The sequence below is a fragment of the Bacillus rossius genome (genome assembly GCF_032445375.1).
Source record: "Bacillus rossius redtenbacheri isolate Brsri chromosome 9 unlocalized genomic scaffold, Brsri_v3 Brsri_v3_scf9_2, whole genome shotgun sequence".
Lineage (NCBI taxonomy): Eukaryota > Metazoa > Arthropoda > Insecta > Phasmatodea > Bacillidae > Bacillus > Bacillus rossius.
In genome coordinates, this window is record NW_026962013.1 from 16,715,628 (window position 1) to 16,741,236 (window position 25,609).

Sequence of the window (25,609 nt, forward strand, 5' to 3'; positions counted from 1 at the left end):
GCTCTACCCCAGAACCAGAGTGGTAGAGCAGATACTTGCAGTTTCTTAACACTGACATGATGTTATTCCACGAGTTTACTGGTGTTTCGTGTGTCATTAACATGTGGTTCTCAAAACAATTGCTGTACGCACATGTTTTTATATTGTGGGCGGGACCTTTGAAAATTTTGTTATGTCTACAATATTCTAGCCTAGACATTTTATTATTCCTTTTTCCCTTTATTTTAGAAATCTTAAATTTCCAAAAACAATATTTTAAGGATACGTTGAAATGTTTGGGTAAATCTTTTTTTAATGTATAAGCAAACTTATTAATCGGACATTTAGATACAGATGCGCTTATCTAAGCGAGTATAGTTTTAAACTATTAACATATTACGTCTCAATTATATTATATGTATATAGTAATAGAAAAAACATTAAAAATAATAATATATTAAGGAAAGACTTGCCCAAATATTAGTAAACGCTTTCAACAAAAATAAGTTAATTAACAAAATTTAAGTAACAGTTGATAACTGACTACAAATTTTAAAATAATGAAAGGTATGTTATTCAAAATGTTTAATAAATAATAATAAATGATTAAACAATTATTAATTATTAATAGTAAATTGATTTACCATAATTAAATAATAATGTTCAATACTTAAATTTAATAAACTGACACCAGAACACTTAACAATAATTATTAATTTTAGTAAATTGATTAGCAATTGTTTAAAAATAATTTCTTGAATTTATTAACCAATAATAAATAAATAATAATTGAAATAGAATTATTAATAAATAATATTAATGATCAATCATTCAACAATAATTTATTAATCAATATCCGAAAATTTATAGAAATTATATTGGAGTCTAATATGTCCGAATTCTTTCGATTAGAATTATAATTGTATACGAAAATAATATATGTGAATATTGAACCTAACTAGATATATGTTCTTGAAAAGAAAAACGTTCTAAGTGTGTGGATGCAGCATACAAAACTCACAAAACACAAGACTTTCGCAAACCGAGATGTATAACATTGAAACGAATTTTCTTCTCCGAAGCGTCCTACCGCTCAATACACAATTCTACAAAAAAGAAAAAATAATTGTAAAAATTACGACAGTTATAACAATTTGTTTCGTGTACAAACAGAATACGTAACACGAATCCGGAGCGCCCCGTTTTTGATCGGTCATCTTGTTCATAGTTTTTTTAATTTATAATATTTTAAATAATTTTAATTCTCAAATTAAAATTATGTGCACAATTGAATGCCCCGAATTTTAATGTAAGAATTTAAATTATGTATATAATTTTATTATAATTATAATTCTGTACATAATTTTAATTTCTGAACAATATTTCGTAGAATTAAAATAATGCAATTAATTTACATTTTTAATATTTTAATTATGCACATAGTGAAAATTGACAATGAATATTTTGTGAGGCCACAATATAAATTCCGCGCGATATAAAATATATTTCAATTAAATGAATTATTATAATTTTATTGTGGTATTTAAATTTAAATTTGGAACAGCACGCAGTCGTAGTATGATTTTAATTCTTCACATTTACATTCCAATTATTTTGTGGCCCCTTAAATTTTTTTCCTGCAATTTTAACCACTTTGAAGCTGAAAAAAATGCATTAATGTTTCCTTATACAATAATAAAAATTAATTAAAATTATACCTAGACAAAAAATCAATTCCAGGTTTTTAGTATCCTTTCCTGTATATTTTGAATTAATTTTATGTATAGACATCAATTCTTCTTTTGCAAATATGTATTCAATTTGATATACAAATAAATATTTTATGAGGCAAAAAATCTGTAATTTAAAATTTTATAAAACGCATAATTTAATAGGAATAATATTTAAATTTGAAATTTCATCTTAAAAAGAACACGTATTCAATTTGATGTACAAATAAATTTTTGTGTGACAAAAAATTTATAAAAATTAAGTATATATCAATTAATTTTATGTCCAGACACAAAATTAATTAACTATTTTTACTCTTAACTGAAGAAAAATGGTTTCGGAAACTATTAGTTTCTGTTAAAATGAAATATTTTTATTTATTTATTTATGGTTCACTATTTTTGACAAATAAAAAAAAACGACGTGCCATAAGCATCACGATTCGATTTAAAAACGGCGCGCTTATACGCCGATATACATATATAGAACGCTCGACACTCGACGGCCAAAGACGAAAATTACTCGCTAACGCGTGAGATAATAAAAAGAGAGGTCAAATGGTTCCGACTAACTCTCACTGTCTAGTCATGACGGAGAGGCCCGAGAACAGCCGAAGACCCTTCGTTTGTGTTTAGTTCACACGTACACTCGCACAATTACACTTTACTATTTTCTCTCCAATATTTCTCGCTCATGTTTGCAAATACGAAGATGGACCTAAGAACCTTTTTTATATATTTTTTTAATTCTCCACAACTTTTGTTTGAAACGTTTTTCGCTTAAACGCCTAGATTCTGAGAAAAATTAGTCAAACCAATTTTTTGCCCTTTTCTCCAAAAACGTCACGTCCGATTCCAAAACAATTAGCACCATTCGATTCAGCGTCCTCAAATAACCTGATATCAAGTTTTCAGGTCTGCTGGTAAAAAGTGCTTACTTTGCCTCTTGTTGACTGGCCTAATAGTCAAAGTTATATGTAAACCGTTCCCTGAATAGCTTTCCAGGATTAACCGCGTGCATAATAGGCAAGAAACAATAAAAAAAAAAGTCAAATTTATGAATAATGGTTTTAAAAAATGTTGATTGAGTGAAACACAAATTAATATATAAAATGATGCACCAATTTTCGTAAGAAAAATCACTATCTCATAGGTATATGCAAAAATAAGTATAGGCATGGGTTGTACAAAGTCACAATATATTTCTTGGTTTTACAAACTATTTCTCAGCAACTGGTTTCCAAAGGAATCTGTCGTAAAAGTACAACAAAAAATTTTCTGTGTGGTTCGAAAGATTCACAACAAAGTGAAAGAGAGCTATCGGAACGAATTTTACTGTGAAATCGCTCTGTCAATCCGCTGGAGGAATGAGCCGATCAATGTTGTGCAATGACGCGTACCGAGCGGTTGAATGCGGTTACGAAAATAAAACAGAATTAGTAACTCGGCGAGCGTCGTGTGTGTGTGTGTGTGTGTGTGTTGCTGAGGCAAGTCGATAAGTGCGACGCTCGCCGGTGTTTCTAGCGCGGTATCGCCTCAAAGCGCAGGGCTTCAAACTAGCGCGCATTTTTCACGTCGTGCATTTAAATTTCTGTGTTGACCGCAACATTACATGGCGAATAAATTAAGATAAATCTTAAATGCGACTCCTTTGGGTGCTTTCAAGAATCTCTACGAGGCTACAAATGATTCTTAAAACACGGAATTTAGCCATTTTCAATCTTCTAAAAGATTCCGTTCACGAACGAAATAACGGGAAACACTTGGATTTTTTTGGGCGGTTTTTAAAGTTGCATTGAGTAAAATTTCAAGGCCGAAGAATGGGGTTGCCGACGGTGCAGAGAACTTTGTTTTCTTTTCCTCAAGCTCTGAACAACGTTTTTGTGACCGGGTAGGCGGGACCCTTAACGTTGCTCCTTCCCTAGCCAAGAAAGTAAAGTGATAAAGGAGGGGGGGGGGGGGGAAGGAGGGACCCCGGTCTTTTGTTGCCTAGCTCGCGCGAGCGCGCAAGATCCACCATGTGCATCCAGCTGGGACCGCCAAGGAAGGACCTTCTCCCCCCCTACCACGGCATCTTGCTCAGGACAACCCGCGCTTGGCGTCTCTAGTGTCGGAGCAGCCTCTCTGCCCCGCGAGGAGGAGGCCCCGAGGAGGGCATAAACCTAGCTGATATCTGGCCCCCTGGCCCCCGCGCCGGTGATAAAACGACCCCACCCCTTCCCCTTTTCCCATTCGCTCCATCCATCACACCCACCTCCCCCTCCGTTTGCTTGACCAGTTACTTCCCCTTCCGAACCCCAGCCGAGAGTGTTTTGTTGCGCAGCTCTGCAAAGGGAAGTCTTTCGCCGTGCGAAACAAGCGTGCTTGGATTTGCCCCGTTTTAACACCATATATATTCACCGTAACTATTTTACACTAATGTTTTATACACGCAATAGATAGAATTGGACGAGATCTGACTATTAAAACTCAAACGAACGTCGTAGCTTCATTCTCCGAGGTCAAAAGTTATACCTACTAAATGGAAATCTCGAAACGCAGCAAAATGGTCTCAAATGACGGCGCTTCCCCCTCCACAGCGCGCGATGCGTCACAGTCCTCACTTAGCGTAACAAATTCTTTGATCCTTTAGCTATCCAGTGGCGTAATTAAATTTTGGATGGAGATGTTAGATATGTAGCAGCTGTAACACCAAATTGCATCCCTCGATGTGTTTCAGTAGCATCTCGTGGGAAAAGTTTTTCCAGACTGAAACTAATCAAAAGTTATCTTTGATCCACTATGAGTCAAGCCCAGCTATTTGACTTAGTCATCTCGTAATTTGAAAACAAAGTAGCGGAAGGATTTGATTTTTATAATGTGATTTACCAATTCGCAGAGATATAAATTAGTAAAAAAAAATTCTTAGTAACAATATGCGTACGATGTTCAGTAAATAAACCTGAAAATAATAACTTGATAATAACACTTCCAAATATGCGTTGTACGCTTATAATCTTATAGAAGACATTTTTGAAGTATTTTTGTTCATATATTTACTGGCAATACACGTATGCATAGTAAAATTACTTTTTATTTTAGTGTTGCTGTTTTGACTGCTGCAATCCTTGACGCGAACATGACATATCTTCTGAATGATTGTAATTTCTAATGTTTTCGTATCAACCTTTTGTGCAAAAATTAGTTATTATATTTAATTCATATACCACTTTCTATGAATTATTGTGTATGTTTCCATAGTTATACCGATAATATATGTTTGTTTTGTAATAGTTGCTACGACTACAGGCTCGTTACTTTAAAAGGTAAAATCAAAAAATATCGTAGTTGTCCCTATTACAATATTTCATTTCATATTGTTTAAAAGTTTTAAGGGTCTAGCCAGAAGATATTCCGTCGATGGAATGGCGACTTAGTTATCATTTTGATGAGAACGCTTAATTTGGTTTCATTCCATGTTTAAGGCAGTGAGTGGTAGTAATGAATATTATGATTCAGTCACCGAAGGAACCCACAGTGTAAAATTTGTTTTGCTTAAATAAAAAGAGGTATTTTAAGTGATAAAATCTAAGTCGATTCAGTGCTTAATTTGCCTGCCACATATACGCCATATGAAGATTTGTTCGGTGAGTACTGTCTATGTCACTGAAGTGACCATCACTTTATTTTAAGGATCATTACGTGAAGCTTTAGGTACATAATAAGTATAAATTTGTGATAGACACAAGTTTTCAGTTAGCAAAAGCAAAATATTTTGTGTTTATGCAACTCTGAAATATTAAATATTCGCACTAGTAAAATACTGGTCATACCTCGAATGTTAGGATGCTCAGAAGACTTGTACAAGACGGCATATTTATGCACCAACTGCTGTTAGCCAAATAAACGGTTAATTAATACAAAACCCTGACATATTATTCAACGTAAAGTATAAAAAAATGCTGAATGTCATAATATTTTATCCTACAAAATCTGGGACTATAGTGTGAATTGTGTCTATCTTTTACAGGCAACGCTATATAGTAAATTGATTTAAATTTTTCCGGGTTCAGAATTTTAAATGCTTTTGAGTGATTAATGTGTAATATTATTTAATGGGATTCAAACATGTATTGAATGTATTTAGGTGTAATGATGTTTTGTTTTAGATGATGTTGATAGTGTTATACGTATTTTATCTCGAAGAGTAGTTTTGTGAATTTTTCATTTGTAATTTCTGAAATTCCATTCAACAAATTTCAATAAATCTAATAAACATCTTCAACGGATTTTTCATAAAACCAGTACAGTGTTTGTTTATTTATATATTATTTTATATTATGTTCATTCACATTTCATTTATAATTAAATTTTTTGATTATTTCACCATGTCCACATTCATTCAGTTGATTGGGGTTGACAGGAAAGTTTCCGCAACGGGTCTCACCTGACGTTGCTACGCCACTGCCTTCACCCAAGCACGTTCCTTTTTTATTACGTTCTTTCCCCCTTCCATCTTCCTCTTCGGCGTGTTTCGTCGTCATGTCCCGTGTGGGAAGAAGCGCGAATAGTCCAGGAGACGAAGACCTAAAAAGTCACACACCTCGAAAAAATTTGCCCAAAGTTGAATTTTTGCACAGTGGTAGAGTCGACTATGCTTAACAACATGCAGAAAGTTCACCGCTGTAGGCTTTGTGCGTATCACCGAAAACGTGTAGTTAAATCCTAGATGACAGCGGCTTGCAGCAGTACATTAAAATGCTTACCATTTATGCAGTTTGTAACGTAGAATCTCCATTAACTAATCAAAATAATCTAAAAACGCTATTGTACTAGTTCATGTTTAAAAAATATTCATTGTGTTAATATTAAAGATAAGATATGAATCGTTAAAATTATAAAATAAGTTTTTATCTCTGTGTTACCCAGATAAAAATACGATTTACACAAACATGAAGAGCCCAATGCGAAAAATGTCTTCATAAATGTTTTTGCGGATCATTTTATCTTTATGACAATATATATATATATATATAGAGAGAGAGAGAGAGAATGAGTGAGTGAGTGAGAAAGAGTCTACCGTAATAAGTTTGTTTACTAGAGCGGCCCGAGCGTCGCAGAGTGTGTCGTAATGCGGTGGTTCTAAGCTCGCACGGCCGGAGTGACATAGCGACACTCATTACACTTGGTCTTATTTATCTCATTCAAACGATAAGAGTACAAATAAGTTACATCTGTCGACAAGATAGGTAACTCTCTAAATTATATTAAATAAACCACCTCCATCCTTCTTTTCCACCTCTTAAGGCAAAATGTTATTCTTAATGAAACTAGGAATACTGAGGTAAAAAAATTGGCTCGTTAAACCTTATATTTATCATTTAAGCTGTGTTGTTTTTTCGTAGATTATACATATTTTTTAGTAAATCATTATGCTGCTAAAAAATTATCTCAAAAAGAACCCCTAAGAAATATTATTCAAGATATTGGTTTTTTTAAAATACAACATAAATAAATGCTAAATTTATTTGTTCCATGGTACTGATTCCCAAACATTTTACTCATTCTAATTGAAGAAGGTTTTGTTTTTATACTAACCAACTTTATATCCGCAAAGGTTTGATCAATATTTACACATCGACACTAGTTATTAATTTAATGAATATGTTTGGTAAGGTAGCGTATTTCGCGCTGTAACCAGTTCATAACCGAACCAAAATGACCCACCAGCCATCACGGAACATAAATCTTGTGTAAGCCACAGCTGTTAAAATGTATCCCACGTAATCAATCCGGGCTTTAATTTCAACCATAATCTTTGTCTACACGTCAAGTGATCACAGAACAAAGACAAACTCTCAGTCACACCAATTAATCTAGCGTGATTAACTTGTGGATCGTAATTTGCTCGCTAGGAGGGGTCAAATCCAATAAAATCCCAATTTGTTAATTTTACTGATTCCTCGTAAATCTGACTTGTTGCTACAGCGCTACATTTTACTATCCTGTGCGAACGAAATCACGCTGTTTACTGTAATTAAAAATGTGTACACGATCATCAAAATGCTGTGCACCGTACCCAGTAAACATTTTATAAAATATTTCGCGAAATATTTTAATTCCATTATTTTACAAATGATTTTCAAAGCACATGATTCGTAACACATATCTCTACCTCGGAGGCATACGACACTATGTCCACTTTTGGTCAAAATACACTTTTAACCATAAACTTGACCACCGTTTGACGTTCTTTCTAGTGGCATACAACACTAAAATCTACGATATTTTTGCTAGAAAATAGTTGAGTGAAAAAGTGAGGTACTATTTAAAATTCTTTAAACTGCTCCCATGAAAAAATATGTTCATGTGAAAGTGTCCTATGCCTCCAAGGTACAGATATAACTATTTCAATACACAAATAAACCAAAGTACTTGGGGTCCAACGAATTTTAAGTAAATTTCGAAGAAGCTCTCTCTACTACGGTCGTTACCATGTTGGTACCTAATTGTTAGTTTCATTACCCCTAGACTGCAAAACCGTCGTTAAGGTGTCCGCTTGGCTAGGTACACCAGTTCTCAAAGCGAAGGGGGGGGGGGGGGGGAGATAAGATCGACACTGGATTACGCATCACGCGCTTCTTCGCCTCTACAGACCAACCACCCTACTAACGTGAGTCTGTGACGCGCCTTTAAGGACCTTAAAGCGGTCAGTTTGAAATTTTGTGCTGGAATGTTGAAAATAAAGGTTCCTTGCATGTACCCTCCCCCTTGTTTACCTTTTACATTGTCCAAAAAATACACGTTAATTACGATACCAAGAAACGAAACATGGATAGGCGAGTACAAAGACTCTTCAACGCTGTTCGTAATAAGAAACCTTTTATCAGTCTCAAGCTTGAGCGGACTGTAATAATTGACTCTTACAGCCCGGAGCTGTGCACATCCTTTGGCGGTTCTACCAGGCGGCCCACCTTAACTAAAATATTTATACATCTATCTATTTATCTGTATATTAACCTTTTTTAAGGTACGAGTTAACTGCCGTAATTCTGCAAAAATTACATCTATACTTGTAAATAAAATACCAAACATCGCGGGATTGTGTGGCGATTTTATCAGGGTACTTTTACTTCGTATCGTTGATACCGCACACAAAGGGTACTTTCCGTCACATATTCCAGAACTTTGCGTGTAGGAAAACCATTTTCCACTAACACAGCTTTACCGAATTCTTCTACAATTTATAACCATTGACTGTGATGAGAAAAATAAAAGACGATGAAGGGTTCTGTAAATTTTCCTTTTAAATCCGGTTCATTTCCGCTTGCTTTTACTCTCCTCTTTCTTTCCACTTCCGTTACTGTCGAGAGGGAGGGAAATCAATTTTTCCGAATAAAAAAAATTCCTTGCCTAGTATAGTCAGAATCCGAACTCACTCGTTCTATAAATTTCATCTGATTTTTATGTAACATTTAACCGGTTTTCAGTGCGTTACAGAAACTCTGCCGGTGATTTTTCCTGCATTTTTTACTTACGCTTTTTTCAGAAGCAGTTATTAACAGAAATATTCCTGTTAGAAGGGGTATCACTTTTTAAATATCTTACCTATATGTTAGTATTTCTTTTTCTAATTATTTTTATGCCCATATAGTAGCATTTATTTTCCATGATTAAATAAATATATAAGTAATTATACGTGTAAACACATACGTACATTAATCACTTGGAAACATGAATGATACAGGTTTTAATTGTAGGCTATGTTCAAATTTCTAAATGGCTTTCTCGTGACGTCTAGTACAGCAGTTAACAATTTGGAGGAACATTTCAAGACAGTTATGATAAATCCTTTTTTGAGATTAAAAAAATAACCTGAATAAGCGATGGTATTTATGTATATATTTGTGAATATTGTTCTGCAACAAAAAAAAATTACACCAAATAATGAATAAATATTTTAGAATAAATAAAACTAATAATGGTTTAGACACTTTCCTCTTAATATCGCAGTGCGGATTCATTCGAAGGGCTATGCCAGTCTACCGGGGGACGCGATCACCCAGACCTTCAGAGGTGGTTTCAACGAAGTTTGCGTCTCGCATAAACCAAGAACTCTTCGTTATCCCAAATAACTGAATCTTCGTTGAAACTACGCTAGAGCCAGACTACCAAGCGTGCGTTACTTTGTAAACAGTGTAAATATTCTCGTCGGATGCGAGGAGAAGTTGTTGTGATGTGTAACATCTTAGCTCTAGGTTTACGGCATTTTTTTATGGGAGAAATTTCGTGAATGGTACGGAAGTCGCATGTATGTACCGTGGTGATGTCATCTGTGGCAGATAGCGGTTACCAAAGTTCACAAAGCCAAAGGGAAACTTTACCGTATTAACTGTTTAGAGACTTTTAGCAAGATGGACAGTATTATAAGTAAAATCCTTGTCGAAAATCAGGTCCAAACACAGAGTTAAGTTTTTTTTAAGTCTTTTTTGCTTTTATCAGAGCAGTTTCGTTATATGGTTTAAAGTTTCTGTCTGCGAATGGAATGATTCGATAGTCGACGCAGATGCTCCGGCAGTGAATTTTAGCGGCGGTTACGGAAACTAAGTGTGATTTGCGTCCAGAAATGTAGTTGAAAACACAGTTCGCGTATATTTAGCACACTTGACATTATTATAAGGAATTCTACGTTAAATTTCGTGCCCGAGTTTCGTATTATAAGTTTATTTTCAACATGAGAACACATGAATTTTGCTGTCGAGTACTAGATCACTTTTTTTTGTGCTCGTGGTTAATACTCCAATATCATTCTCATGAGTCCGTGTTCAAAACAAGCAAGTGTAAATGGTTTCAGTGCACATTTTTTTACATCACTCCTTTATGCTTAAAAATGAAATTATGGGTCCACAAGTATGCCTTACCACCTTCAAACTTGCATTTGAAACCACTGAAATACAACAGTTTTCGCACATTCTCAAATTTCGATAATGTAGCAGAGAACTATCTGGTTAGCAGCCGGGCAATAACTATAATGAATGATACAATTTAATTTTCTAACGCAAAACTTTTATCACTAAATAAACACCCAAGATACATACTTAAGGTGCCTGTTCAGCTCTTCAATGTAATTCTTCTGTTTCAGGACTGTTGTCGTGTGTTCTTGATCAATGTCTTCTTTGATAATTTGTTAATGTTAAATACAATGGAAAGTCTATTACTCCCCGCTGACAATCCAAGTAATCTTTCCTTCAGGGCAGGTATGTTAACTTCTACGTTTACGGAGACATCCGGTTATTCTAAAAGTTCCCTGGATGACGTTTAGCCTTGTCAGCTTTGTAAAGTCTACATAATAAAACTTACTTACTGGCAGACAACGCACAGCCTAAACTGGAGGACTTAAAGAGTTTGGAAATTTGGAGGAAATATTTCTTGAGTACCCTTAGAATGCACTAAGGAGGTTTCTTTTTAATTCCATCCCTAAAGGGGTTAAAAGGCGTGGTATAGTTTGAATTAAAATTGAGATATTCTCAGGAACTATTAGACATACAGACTTGAAATTAGCTACGTATATTTCTTTAGCTACTTAGACGTCCGCTACGAAAGTATTTTACGAAAATCAGTTCCCATGGAGGGTTGCGGGGGCGTTAAAGATCAATATTCCCGGTTTTGTTCGAAAATCTCCATGGCAACGGATGTTGCATTGTTGATGCTTCCTTCGTCTCCATAACTGCTGTTGCATTGTTGATGCATTCTTCGTCTATGTTAAAATTTTGCTGGGCCATGAAGAACAATAAATCAATTTTTTTAAGTATATTTCCTACACACTTGAAACCATGCAGTAATGTTCCTTATATTACATAGCCATTAAATAAAAGCGAGGTTTTCCAAAAATCATATCCCAAGGGTGATTTAGCCTGGGCAACGCCGGGTAATTCAACTAGTCCAAGGAGACAATTTATTTGACAGTCTATCGGAGATGGTGACTGGAGCCCTGTTTTGCCGTACCGGGGACAGACAGACGCCGGTTCACTAGGGGGTAGCGTTGCCATCACAGCTCCCCTCCCCTTTTCTACCATCCCCATGAAGTAGAAAATCTGTTCGTGGGTGGGAGACAGGAACCAACCCCCCTCCCAACCCCCCTTTTTTTCAACCAGCAGGGTTTGCGCCAACAAAAGCCTCGCACGCACACACCAGAGCCCTGGAGGGCAATGGCGTTGGTTTTTTTTTTAAGGGGTAGGGGGTGCGTAATTCACGACAAACCATGCGTGTAAAACTTGACTCGGCTCCAACAAAGCATTCTGCGTTTTGTTTTTCTTTTTTTTCCCCACTTCCCTCCCTCCTACTTTACCATCCCCCGGCGCTGAAGCTCTAACGGAAGAGGATACTAGCATCCTTCTCTCTCTTTCCATCTCTCTCTCTTATTTTGGCACGCGTAATGCAGACGCGGATGTATGCGCAACGCCGCGTGAATTGTGGCGGTAGCCTGAAGCCCCCCTTCGTGAGAGTTAGAAAAGGGGTGGGTGTTACTACGTAAAAAAAAAAGAAGCAACCGTCTCGAAAAAGTATTTACTTCCTTCTTGCGTCGAACAAATTTATGGAGGAGTTAACGCATATATTTTGCGGCCGAGCGTGTGTTCTCGTCCGCTGCAAACTCCATAAACCCCTTCCCCCTTTTTTTCCGATAATCATCAAACCACCAACTATCGTAGGTACCAAAGCAGTTAAGAGCCCTCTTAAAATGAGTTCGTTTTCAGGCCAGATCGAATCCGCCGGATTGGGAATTTAGTTTTTTCTTGTTGTAACTGGTGTGTGAAGATCGTAGCGCAAGTGAGATAGCTACGTGCAAATAATTTTGGAACTGCAAATCTCGCCGACATTTCTGTGTTGTTTCGTCACTGTAGCGAAATATTAAAATAAAATAAAAATTAAGTCTAGTTATTCGTTTCACCTACCAACATAATAGATATGCACGTATGTATACTTCGTTATTAATTTCGAACTTAAAATTGCACGTTTTCATGCCTAAATAGGCAGGCTGAAGGGGGATAAAAACACTTAACGGCATTTATAGTCTGGGTCTTGTAACTAGTCTTCAATTCGACGGTTCTCAAAAGTACATAGTAGGCCTACTAATGGCCACTGTTATTCTGTACACAACTGTACAAAATCTGTTATTCCTTGTACACAACTTCATCATGTGGTTGTCAGTGTTCGTAAAACAATCTTCGCGTGATGCTTTGCAAGTTTCAAGTTGGGTAAAGGGGTATCACTGGTGCCACTTTTAAGAACAAATTTTTTTTAGACAAATTACATCAGCAGTCTCTCTCTCTCTCTCTATCTCTCTCTCTATATATATATATATATATAATGCGGTTGGTGGAGGAGGGAGAAAGTGACATCATGAAAAAGGTACCTTTCCACCTGACCTAAAAAAAAAACTGTTTGTTTGGAAAACTCAGCAGAGAAAAATACAAGTGGAATTATATCAGCATTTTTATACACCATTTGGAATTAAAACAGTTTAGCTATCATATTTTTCACGTCATAGTAGTGTATATTAGTGATTTATTAATATTCGCATATTTCTTCACATTCGCATTCGCAAAATTCATGCGAATATGATTATCAGAAGGAAAAAAAAGTTATGTACAAATAATATTAAATAAGACGAAGGTAAGGATTTTAATTGTAAAAGTTTTTTCTTGCTACTTTTTAAAAAAATACTAACTTCTTTCACTAAAGTAAACTTGCAAATATTTATTTTATCAGATTTTATTTTAACATTAGGTATTTTTATATTAGTATTATAAATAATCAACACTTTATTGGTGAAAAATAATATATTATATAAACCTACAAAAACACATTATCCTCTTAAACTTTTATTTTTATACATTATTTTGAATTTTAGTGTTATAAATAATCTTCTTCGTTTAAAGAACTGAATATTCCCATTCGCTTTCGTGAATGCCTAGAAATTGACATTCGTTCCATAACTAATATAGGCTATATAATAATACTTCGGTAGGTAGCGCTGCCAACCCCAGCAGTTGCCAATGATTGTTCAACAGACTGCATATAGCACCTCCGACGGAGACTATAGATGTGCTTGCAACTCAAGAAATAAAATCAAAAGATCCTGCGCTACAAAGAAAAAAAAATGTGTAATTTTACAAAATAATCCTTTGGATATCATTTGCCAGGAAATAATTTTTAATACTACAAAACATACATTGTAAATACGTACAACGCGTGGTTATTTTTGCCGGTATGAAATTTGTTTTCCGAGATAATACTGAGTTTTTCTTACGTGAATTGCCGGATAATTTTATATTTTAATTGATGTTTCATTCAAGCGTAATTTTTTTTAAACCACGGGAAATATATTAGAATATTCAATAATTATATTTTTTATTTTGCTTATTTATATCCCCTTATTATTAATCCTGGAATGTTATTCAAATGAGAGCGGCTTACAAATAACTTAAGCTACTAGAGGTTCTGGAACAACACAAAGCATGATAGCCTGGGTAAGAATCCGAACCTAGTATTACCGCGAACAATATTTTGTATTGATACAGTTGTTTTTTTCATGTAAATGCACAACTTTACAAATATCTTTAATTTTACATGAATATTTCTCTTCAATTTACAAAAATAAAATAAAATTACAGTATACGGGTTACGTTATAAACAGTTGGAGTTCAGCTTCTTTCATACCCGCTTAATATTATTAGCTTCACCTGTATGTTTTTATGTTTGTAACCGACTCCTTTGGGTGCGAATTTGACCCACTTTAAACGGCCAGATTTCATTCAAACTTTGTAGATTTATCGAGGACCGATGACAATACACTAATTTGATAAGGTTATTTTGCGGTAATCTCTACGGCCTTGTTTAACCGTGTCTTATGTGATATTTGCAACTAACACCGCAGGGTGAAATGCGCCCTTTTCCAAGGTGGCGCTTCCCAGCGGTAATGACGAGACCGAGAGACAGCAGTTTGATTACCTCGGCGTGTTCTGGGTGTATGGGGGGGGTGATGGGGGGAGCTTCCCTGCTGGGGGTTTTACAGCCCTCGCGTTGTGATTGTTGAGATGGAACCAACCGGCCCCGTGAGCACAGGTGTTCCCGGCCGATATCGGTAAACAAGCACGCGACTCTTGAGAGAAAGCTAAAAAAAAAAAAAAAAAAAACGGAGTATTTATCGTCGGAGATGTTTGTGTGAGCCCTCCTCCTTCTCTTCCCAATCCGCCCCTAGAGGGTTAGGACAACCTCCCCCCTGGAGACACTAAACCACACGTGACGTTCCCAACAAATTACACAACTACCCTCACTCTCTCTCGAGAGAGAGCATTATTTTTACTGCCAGCGCGACACCTTGTTCAAACAAGGGACCCGGGTTTAGGGTGCCACCGTGTACCTTCCTTCCCTCCCTCTCCCCCCAAGTACTCAAGGTCGAGTTCCCTTCCACTTAGGGCAAACATCTAGGGGGAAAAAAAGAAGGGAAAGACCGGTGAGGGATGGGGGGGGAGGGGATGTTGGCATCTCGAAGTCATGCTTCCAGCTGCCGCACTTTCATAGATCCCGTGAAGGGGGGGAAAAAAATACCCTTTCTTTACCTTCCCCCTTCAACAAACACACACACACACAGTCCGGGCAATACACAAACATGGGCAGCACGGACGTAAAGCAACCCACATTTTTCCCTTCGCAAATCTGCGGGGAAGGGATGCACACGATTTCATTTACGAGAATGCATGGAGTGGGTAAAGTAGGGTGGAAAAAAATATATATATGGAGCCCTGGGTAGTGGGAGGATGGGTTTGGATATAATATAATACCAGCAGTTGAAAATCGCAATCATTTTTATTAAATTAATGTTTTTTCTTTGCCTTCCCACGGGGGACCGGGGTTGGAAAAAAAAATAGGAAAGGAATGGTGGAATGTTGGAAGATAGATGAAGGCTAGAGGTGGAATGGAAAATATCTGTGTCAGGGAGAGGAAGGTTAGCAAAGTTCGTGCGAATCTGGAGGGTGAGAAATTTTTTTCTTTTCCTGGCGGGGGTGGCCTCCCTTCTGTCCCCGAGCACGGTGCCTGGGGATTAATTGAGTGTGATATTGGAGTGCGCGTGTGTGAAAGGTAAAGTGTTTGGAAAAAGGGGGTCGGGGGAGGTTTGAGAAAGAGGGTTAACATAGGGAGGGGGGTCGTGGCTGCAGCAAGGTTTCGACGTTCAACGCTCGCCCCATTGCTCAAACCGTAATGGCCGCCCTTGGTGTCAGGTTATTATAAATGTCCCCTTCCCCCCCCCCCCCTCGGCCCAGCAACCTCCAACACTAGCAAGGGACAAAGAAAGCAGTTGAAAGAGAAAAAAAAATTGTCTGCTAGACCGACGGAAATATCATTCTTTCTGCCTTACATGCCGGCGTCTAAATGCATTGTAGCGTGGCCAGTTCCGGAACGAATTGAGAAGGGTGGAGAGTGATTGGGGCGAAGGTGTAACTCAAAGAGGTTAAAAAAAAATGTTTAAAAAATACAGATATAATGTACCGCAGATGGTAGATGAGTCTCATGGCTGTCGTAACCTATACTAGAAAATCCTTATACCTACAGGCATCCACAATTTTTTGACGAAACTTCAAATGATATAAAAAAAATTATTTCATTAATTACTCTTTTTTTCCCTGTTTTCCGAATTCAAAAGTTTTTATTTCTTTATGTTGTCAGGTTAAATTAATTTGATTTGTAGACCTTTTCACACATGTCAGAGAAATCTATGATAGGTATTATAAACATAAATATTTACCAGAATTTTAAATGCTAGGTAGTTATTATTTTAGTTTAGAAAAAAATATGAATATCCATTTCTTTTAAAGAAATTATCTACAACTTTAAAAAGTATTGAGTAAATTTAACTGATTATTTAAATAACATGTAAAAATGTTCATTAATAAAAGTTACCTAGGTTACTCAAAAGTATACTGACAGAACACGCCTTACATAGATATCAAACGTTTAACTGATACTTGTTAATCACCATTAAAATTCTTATTTCTGTCATATCGTTATTCGACCTTGGTTCATACCAACTGCGTAAATAACGCACAGCCGCTAAAGGAAACACTTGAATATTGGAATTAGAACGAAACAACAATCGGTTTTTAGAAGTAAATAAATCTAAAAGCATTAACAATTAAAATATGCTTATAAGATATCATTCTGTAAACCCCCTCAAATGTACATCAAATGGGAAAGAACTAACTTAGAGGAGTTAGACTTTAACTTTCATTAACTCACGAATTTAAACTTACTTTTTTTTTCCCTGCCTGATATATGTGATTCTTAGGACATGTGCCATTTGTTCTATTCTGTTTTATGAGATAAACATACGTAATTAGACTTTTGTCGTAATGAAAAATTATCCATACACGCCACATATTTAGACTACTATGAAAAATAACTTCACACAGAAATAAATTTATGGGTGACTTTTAAAATGAGGTTACTTTTTATGTCAAATTTGACAGAAAAATAAAATATATATATATATATTTTTTTTTTAAGCACTCCCAAACGATCTTGTTTGTGGAAGCTTAGAATGGAAGCGAAACTACTAGAAGAACGTGACATAATATATATCCCAGAAAAGAGGAAGAATTTACAGGCGACTGCGTTGCGAAATATGGTTCTGAGATGCCTCGAGCTAAAAGGATGCAGAGAAGGGAACTGGCGTGAAAGATGCGGAGATGAGATTTGCAAATCGGTCAAAGGCTTCCGATATTATATCATGTCAGGTGAAGACTTTGGGGAAGAGGGGGTGAGGAGGAGGAGAAATGGGAGTCCGTGGAGACCTTCAACCGGTCGCGAAGAAAGATCGTCGCCCAAGCCAAGTTCTGACTCCACGGCAACCGAACATCGGAAGCTTTCTTGGTCGTCGAAGTTAGCGCAGTCTGCAGACATAGTCTGTATTACATACGTCACTTGTCTCAAATTCTGCGGTTCTCAAAAGTAGCATCACTGGTATCAATTTGCCAACTGTCACTTGCATAGCAACACGAACAATAACAATCACGTGAAGTTGCGATGATATTTCTACCTTTAAATACTTTTTATATCAACACCTATCACACATTGCGTTCTTTGCGTCGTTCTTGTAATGGAAAAAATTGTTTTATAAACATTATTTTGACATATGCCATTGCATATAATAAGATATCCGAACCACGAGCCTCCGCAGAGTCCGTTGATGGCGTGTCGATCATTGGCCAGTTGATGCGCCCGTGCTTCGCTACGGCGGTCTGCAGGCAGAACAATAAACAAACCCTAACGTTTAATGTGAATTGTGTAATTTTTTGTCAAAAGTTTTATTTATAATTTTCAATTTTTAAATTGTTGGTAGACCTGGGCCTACCCGGCCTACCCGATGGAGCCGCCACTGACACTAAACAATTTTTTTGTTACCAAATTATAATTGTAGATAAAGCAAGCCTAGATATTGTTGTGCTCTTAATTTTTAAATATTAACTCTAATATTTATTAGTTACATCTATAGACAGTTCGATAAATGTTTCTTCAGTTTATTCATTAATTTTATTATCTTTTTAAAATTTTGGTTATTGATTTATAAGAGGTGTTTATTTTGCTTTTAATTTTAGCGATTTATTTTATTTAATTTTTGGGTAGTAGGTAATGATTAGAGGTATCGGGACAGAAATTGCTACATATATTTTACATTATATTTTTTCATGGTACGTTGCAAAACGTTTAAGTAAAAAAAAAAATTGACAATTTATTTTTCACGCTTTTTTAGTTTTATAAAATAAAATATGTATTTTTTTGCAAGTGCAATAGTTTGATGAACGGTAAATGCAAACGTTGTTGATTGTTTGTATTAAGCCAGAAATAGCATTGGCCTAATTGAACAGCTGTTTTAAAATCTAATAAAAAAAAAATTTCATACTCTTTTCGCATCTCTTAATATTTTTTTTCTCTGAACAGTGTACTTTTGGGAACTTTGAGTAATACTCCAAAAAGGTCGATCGATCATATTACAGCAACAATTTTTGGAGTACATACGGTGGCCACTACCTGTTTATAAATATGGATGTAAAACCGAACGCGGAAATATATTTCATGCTTTTGGGACTGAACGATGCATAATCCAAAAATGCAAAGACAGTTTTCGGTGTCATCTCTCTTTTCGCATACACGTAAATCTTTTTTTTTCTGTTCTCCCCTCGCTAGAAAGCAAGTGAGCAAAGAAGGCGTGACAGGGAGAAGGGTGAAAATTCACAAGGATATGGTTTGTGGGAGTTGGTGTTTCTTGTTTCTGGAGGTGCAGGAGGGATATAGATAGACAGAGAGAGAGAGAGAGAGAGAGAGAGAGAGAGCATTAGGGCACAGAGGGCCCAACGCAGGAAGATTGGGTCCACTTTGTTCGCGGGGCGCCTAGCGCCAAAACGTGCCCCGAGGAATCCGTCGGCGAGGGCAGGAAAGTGTCAGGGACTGGAGGTAGTTGTTCCCCAAAGCTCGTGGGGGGGGGGGGGGTGAAGGCGCCCTAAAAGCTTCCCCTTCCCACGTGACCCTGTCGATATTCCCCGCTCCTCTGGCGGGCGGGTAGTGCCCTGTCAGAGGAGAGAGTGGTTTGGGCTGAGGTGATGTCCTTCTCCCGACAGATGCTGCCCCGGCGGGATCCCTCAAGGGGGTGGTTTTCGGGGATGACGTCTTCCACCCATTCTCAACCCCCTGCATCACGTGCCCCATTAGAGCCCGGGGGAGACGTGAAAGGGAATCAATTGATGGCGTCGCCCGCCCCCCACCCCCAAGAAGAGGTCCCTGCGCCGTTTGCTTCCACTCTTCTTTCTCTTTGTCTCTCTCTCTCCTCCCATCCCCCGGAGGAACAAGACGCGGGAACAGAGAGAGAGAGAGAGAGAGAGCTTGATCCGTCGCACGTTCCGCACGCGTTGTTTTGTTATCACTCCCATGGATATTCCCCCCCTTCACCCACTATCGAGAGAGGTCGGAACGAAGCCCCACCTCCTGGACAGGGATTTCGGCCACTCACGGACAAAGCACGGACGCCTCGTCCCCCGCAGGTAACTCGGGTGGAGTGATGCACCCCCGTGAATGTATTCCGCGTGTGTTGGAGGCTCACAAACCGCCGGGGCGCCTAGAACGAAGCTTAAGACAGCAGTATCCTTAATTATTTGGCTTCTAATATTTTGTGTTTTTGTACAGCACCGTGACTGACTGACAGGCAACGCACAGCCTGAACCGGTGGACCTACAGATTTGAAATTTGGAGGAAATATTTCTTGAGTACCCTAGGGGTGCACTAAGAAAAAATAATTATTTTTAGTATCGTCCCTAAATGGGTTGGGGGGGGGGGGGGGAAGGTGGTAAAGTTTGTATGAAGCGAAATATTACTCACTGACTCATTCATCACGAATTATCAGGAATATTAAAGACATACAGATTTTAAATTCAGCACGTGTATTTCTTTTGCTACGTAGACATCCACTAAGAAAGTATTCTACGAAAATCTGCTCCCAAGAGCGGTTTAGGTTGAAAATCTCCATGGCAACATATGTTGCACTGTTGATGCTTCTTTCATCTCCATGGCGTGGACTTATTGTTGTGCACCGCGCCACGGGCGTATTAATATTATTATTATTACTTGTATAAATAAGTATTGTTAAACAGTGTTATGTGAGTTTAGTTGAAGCTGTGTAACTAAATATTTTTGCTGGTATAATGCTTTTCACTCTTTAGATTGACATAGATTTTATAGTTACGAGCCTAGGAGCATGTAAATATAATCCAACAAAGAGACGTGAATATTTCTCGATCGGAGTGTAGCTGTGGGCAACTATGGCTCAACAAATTAGCAATGAGCTAGGTCCGGTTCGTATGCCATGCTGTCACTTTCACGTGCAAGATACCTAACTCAGACCACACGTCCACGCGGACAGTTAGCCGAGCTTCATAAACTACCTAATTATCGGCAAGCTTCAAGTTTGAGAATTGATTTATAGTGAAATTTAATTGCGCTTTGCGTAGGTTCGGTTTAAATGCTCGAGAAAAAAATTTTCTAGTTCATTTTTTTTAATTAAAGAATAAAAAAAATTTTGTCTGGAAAAGAGTTATTTGATTTCAGATCATACCCGCATTCTCAATTATTATCTCTTGTTCTAAAAAAAATATTATTATATCGATCTGCACCTAAATTCTGTCGCGCGTGGACCCCACGCACACAATTCTTTTTTCCTTTTTCTTTTTTTGTTTTGTGGCAAGTTAACCCGCCGCACACTATACACCAGCGGCGGCTCCAATCAAACGTTGCCCCCGGGTCTAGCCCGCGCGGCAAGTGTAATCGGTATTGATTCGCGCTGCCAGGGGGTCGGCGTAGCCCGGCCGCGATGCAGGAGGGGAGTTTTCCGAAATCAAAGGAAGGAGAGGGGTGTGGGGGAGGAGGTGGAGGTGGGGGGAGGGTTGGAATCGAGGAGAGGATTTATACGACCCCGACGCAGCCCCTGATTGCGGCCCGCTGTATCTGACGCGGTCTCTCCGCCGCTGACTGATAATGCAGATTAACGTGAAATATCGGCGAAGAGACCAACCGCGTCCTCGGAAGAAGCTTGGTAGCCAACCCCCGGTAGAAGGGAGTTTCTACCACCCCTCCGCCCCACGGGTTTCCCGCCTTAAAAGGAGTTCGCCTTCTTCGCTTCCCAATATATATATATAATTTTCGAAAATACTTTTTTTTTACCCTCAGACTCAGAGGCATTGGGCGAAAAAAAAACGATTAGAAGATAGAGCGTTGAAAAGACCTACGTAAAAGACGCGAAAAACAAGAGGCTTGGAAGGATTTTTTTTTTGGGGGGGGGGGGGGGCGGGTTATATGGCCCCCAGGGGCTGTGAATAGATGGGAACAATTTGAGATGACAGGACGAAAATATAAGGAAAAGCTTTCCCGTGTGTTGCACGCCATGAGGAAACGGAGAAGAAAAAAATTGCGAAAAAAAAAATTAAGTAAGGAAAAAAAACAAAAACAAATACGAGCGAAATATGAGTTGTCGAGAGCAGGAAAACAAGCGCACAATAGGGCCTCGACGTAGCGTTCGCGTCACCAAGACAAGCGGACAATGAAGTCACAAATACACGTTCTTTCGTGGAATTTATTCTTCTTTTGTAGAGTCAAGTGCGTTATTAATTTACGGCGCGTTTTCTTTTGCTCCTCCGCAAAGAACGGTCTTGCGAAATTTAAACTTCAATTTAAAGGAAGAATGTCGGCATCCGGCAATGTGCCATGTTTAATATAATTTTTTTTTGTGTAATAACTCCTTGGTGTCACGGCATATTTCTGACGTGACAACAAAATGTTTGTTAATCTGAAGAATGAATCTGAAACCAACGTTCTCCGGTATGAGTCAAAAAAATATTTCACTCCAGATATGTGTAATTTGGTATCTTCAGCTTAATTTTTTTTTCCCCACAGATTCGCACAGTCCATTAATGTTTCGGTATGGGGGTCTATTTAAAATTAAACTTCCAACGGTATGTGAGCTATTTATTCATTATCTTCCGTAGTATATGCTACGAAAATAATTGTATTATTCTGATTGAAATTAAATTAACTAAATAATTACCACATACAGGCACCCTTTTTTTTGTATACAAAGTACCTACATATAGCACTTTTAACATATCAATAAAAACATTTTGTCTTTGGAAATGATGGTGAATTCTCCACGGGAACCTACAAATATTTACTTTTTGAAGAATTATGTATATCCTAAAAAGAGATAATCTTAAGACAAAAGTCACGTACTAAAACGTTATGATTCAGAACTGTTTAACACTCTTTGTTCATGCAAGGCTTCAAAATTTGACTGGCCTAGAATTTTCTCAAAAACCATTAAATAAACCCTTTGTTAAATGATAAAAACCATCTATAACAATTACCTATAGTTATACTATAAATTTATTAAAAATCATAAGTTTTATATATAGTAATAGTAACGGCATGTAGTGAACTGGCCAGAGGGTAAATAAAGGAAAGTATAACCTTACGGGTGAAGGATTGCCTAATCAATTGCAGATATTGGAATTATTTACCAGTAAGCGTCTGCCATCTGTAACTCGCTGTAAGAAATTACAGTAAAATTGCGAACTTTTCAAAGCAGAATGCACATCAAACTAACTCCTATAAACAAATATTTATTTGTATATGGCGAAACAACTATTAACTAGATGCAAAAAATATTTTGTTGGTCATATCAAATATTGCGTGTAACAAAATTTATATATATATATATATATCCTACTAATATTATAAATGCGAAGTGTTGTGTCTGTTTGTCCGTCTTTCACGCAGAAACGGAGCAAAAGATCGGCATGATTTTTTTCATATGTGAGAGTGATTTATAGACTACATAAAATTATGAGTAGTATAATTTGGTATGTCCAGAAGTGGTTTCAGGATGAGGTGCCAAGGTTCCGTCCGCCATGTTGGATTATGACGTTACGGTAACCATCTTGGTGCTAAATCTCTCCAAAATTCCTCAAAAATCATCAAAATTCTAAGAAATTTCTCTATTTCAAAAGAAAAATTCCCTTTTTAGGTAAAGTTTCCCATTTATTTTCTCAAAAAAGTCCTGAGTCTTAATTTTCTTCACGGAGGCTGGAAAATAAGTTTTTGAATTGTAATAAGTGGTTTAATTGATGGTTTGCCCATTTTTCCCCAGGCCAGAATGCCATACTGCAGAGCAGACTGAAAGATGGCAAAATAAACCATCCGAATCCCTTCAGCAGAAAATTTAGATCTTATGTTAGTTCAACGAATTAATATTTAATTTTTCGCATGTTGTTTGTAAGATAATAATTTGTACCATTGATAATAATTTGTATCATTTTACAAAACAGTCAGGTACTTTACTTAAGAATTGAATATCCTGTACTCTTTCTATGACACTACATTTTTCGCAGTTAAAGCTTATTTCATTACGTACACGAAATTTCACTACATGTTCGATAGGCTGACCACAAATTTTGGCAGCTAAAGTAATATATTAGGTTTGATTAATATTTTGAGACAGAAAACTTTCATCTAATAACTATGTCTTAAATTTTTTAAGTTGACCTTTTCAAATACACAAGCCCAATTCTCAGAAGAAAATAAAAATCCAAAATCATCTGCAGAAGAAACTATCTGCCCCTCTATGTTGTTGTTACATAAATCATTTGTATTTATCAGAAACAAAATTGGCGTATATTTATATTTAGGTAGTCTCTTGATTTATTATTTACTTTTAATCTCGGAGACTTACCTTCCAAATTTATTTTAAACTCAGTGTTTGCCAAACCTCTTGTTCCTACTTTATCCAATTTAACTGGAAGTATTTTATGTGAACTGAATCAAAAGCCTTAGCAAGATCCAACATTACACCAACACATGTTTTATCTTGTTCTGCACAAAGTTTGTTGCTTTTCGTAAAGCATAATTTTGTACTTAAACATTTTCTAAACCCATATCGATTTACAAACAGTATGTTGCTATCATCTAAAAATAACATTGTTTTTAACACATTTCTCTAAAAAAAATTTAGATGTTACTTAATATCTAGATTGGTCTAAAATTAGAAGATGCAGAGCTAATCCCTCTTATGTGAGGGAATAACAATCGCTTCTTTTAGCCGTTCAGGAAATTTCCCCAATTTAACCTTAAATTTGCTAAATGAGCTATACGTTTTCACAATTTATATGTGTGTTCTTTAAGTATGCTTACACTTATCTTAACGGGGCCCAACGCACTGGAGTTTTAATTTCAGAAATAATAGGTTGTACACCAGATTCTGACGTAAGAGCTAATAAATTTGGCAAATATTTTGTATTAACTCAATAATTCATGGACATATTACTAGACTTATTCATAAACAATTGTAAAGACGTAGCTTTTCCAACATTTGTAAAACTATTTATTTAGTGTGTATGCAGCTTCTCGGAATTTTACGTGGCATTTATTACAAAGATATCGTCTGTAAAAGTTATGATATCTACTTTTATTTTTGTTTCAGCAATTTTTGTTTTCTAATTTATTATTGTCTGTAATTATTCATATTAGTATAAGAGAGGTAAGCCTGTTTATATAGTAACAATAACGTATGTCTTACATAATAGGGAGCAAGGAGGAGAAGCATATGACACATTTCATAATTGCCGGATAAATGTGGTGGTCGGGTAGACGACACCCGACTGGAGCACACATCTGTCACACGTCTGCAGTCTGCTCAGAAATCAATTTTCTATACTTTTACACAAGACTCCTTTGTAAGCCAGTTGCCAAAAAATAGTATGTAATAAATATTCCAAGATATATGTTGTAACTTTGAAAAACACATGGCTATTTTTGCATGTATGAGATACTCTTTATCGAGATAATACTGAGTATTTTTTTACAAAAAATGAGCGCATAACTTAACATTTTTAGTTGATGTTTCATTCAAGCATATTTTTTTAAAAACACCGGGAAAAATAATCGAAAAGTCAATAATTGGACTTTATTTTGTTTCATTATGCTTTTAACTTTTCGCAGTTAATACTAGAAAGCTATTTAGGGAAAGGTTTACAAATAACTTAAACCCGGTTAACAATCCGAACCCAGAATTACTGCAAACACTATTTTGTAGTGATTCTGTTGTTTACATGTAAATGTACAAATTTACAAATATGAGTAGTCTCTACTCTTAAGGAGATGGGTGCGCCACACTTTATATCATAATTTAGTTTTTTAGTGAAACATTTAGACTATTTTAATGGTTTTACTTCAATCAAATGAAAATATATTTACATCGCATACTCTTGGATTAATTAATTGCCAAAGTGATTTTTTTTGGGGGGGGGGTGGTTACATATAAAGATATT

General features: G+C 36.7%; 1 protein-coding gene across 1 annotated transcript in view; it reads left to right on the plus strand.

Annotated features, from left to right (window-relative positions):
• Positions 1-25,609, plus strand: part of LOC134542935 (uncharacterized) — a 335,320-nt gene that overhangs the window by 304,998 nt on the left and 4,713 nt on the right. The gene's annotated exons all lie outside the window — the stretch shown is intronic.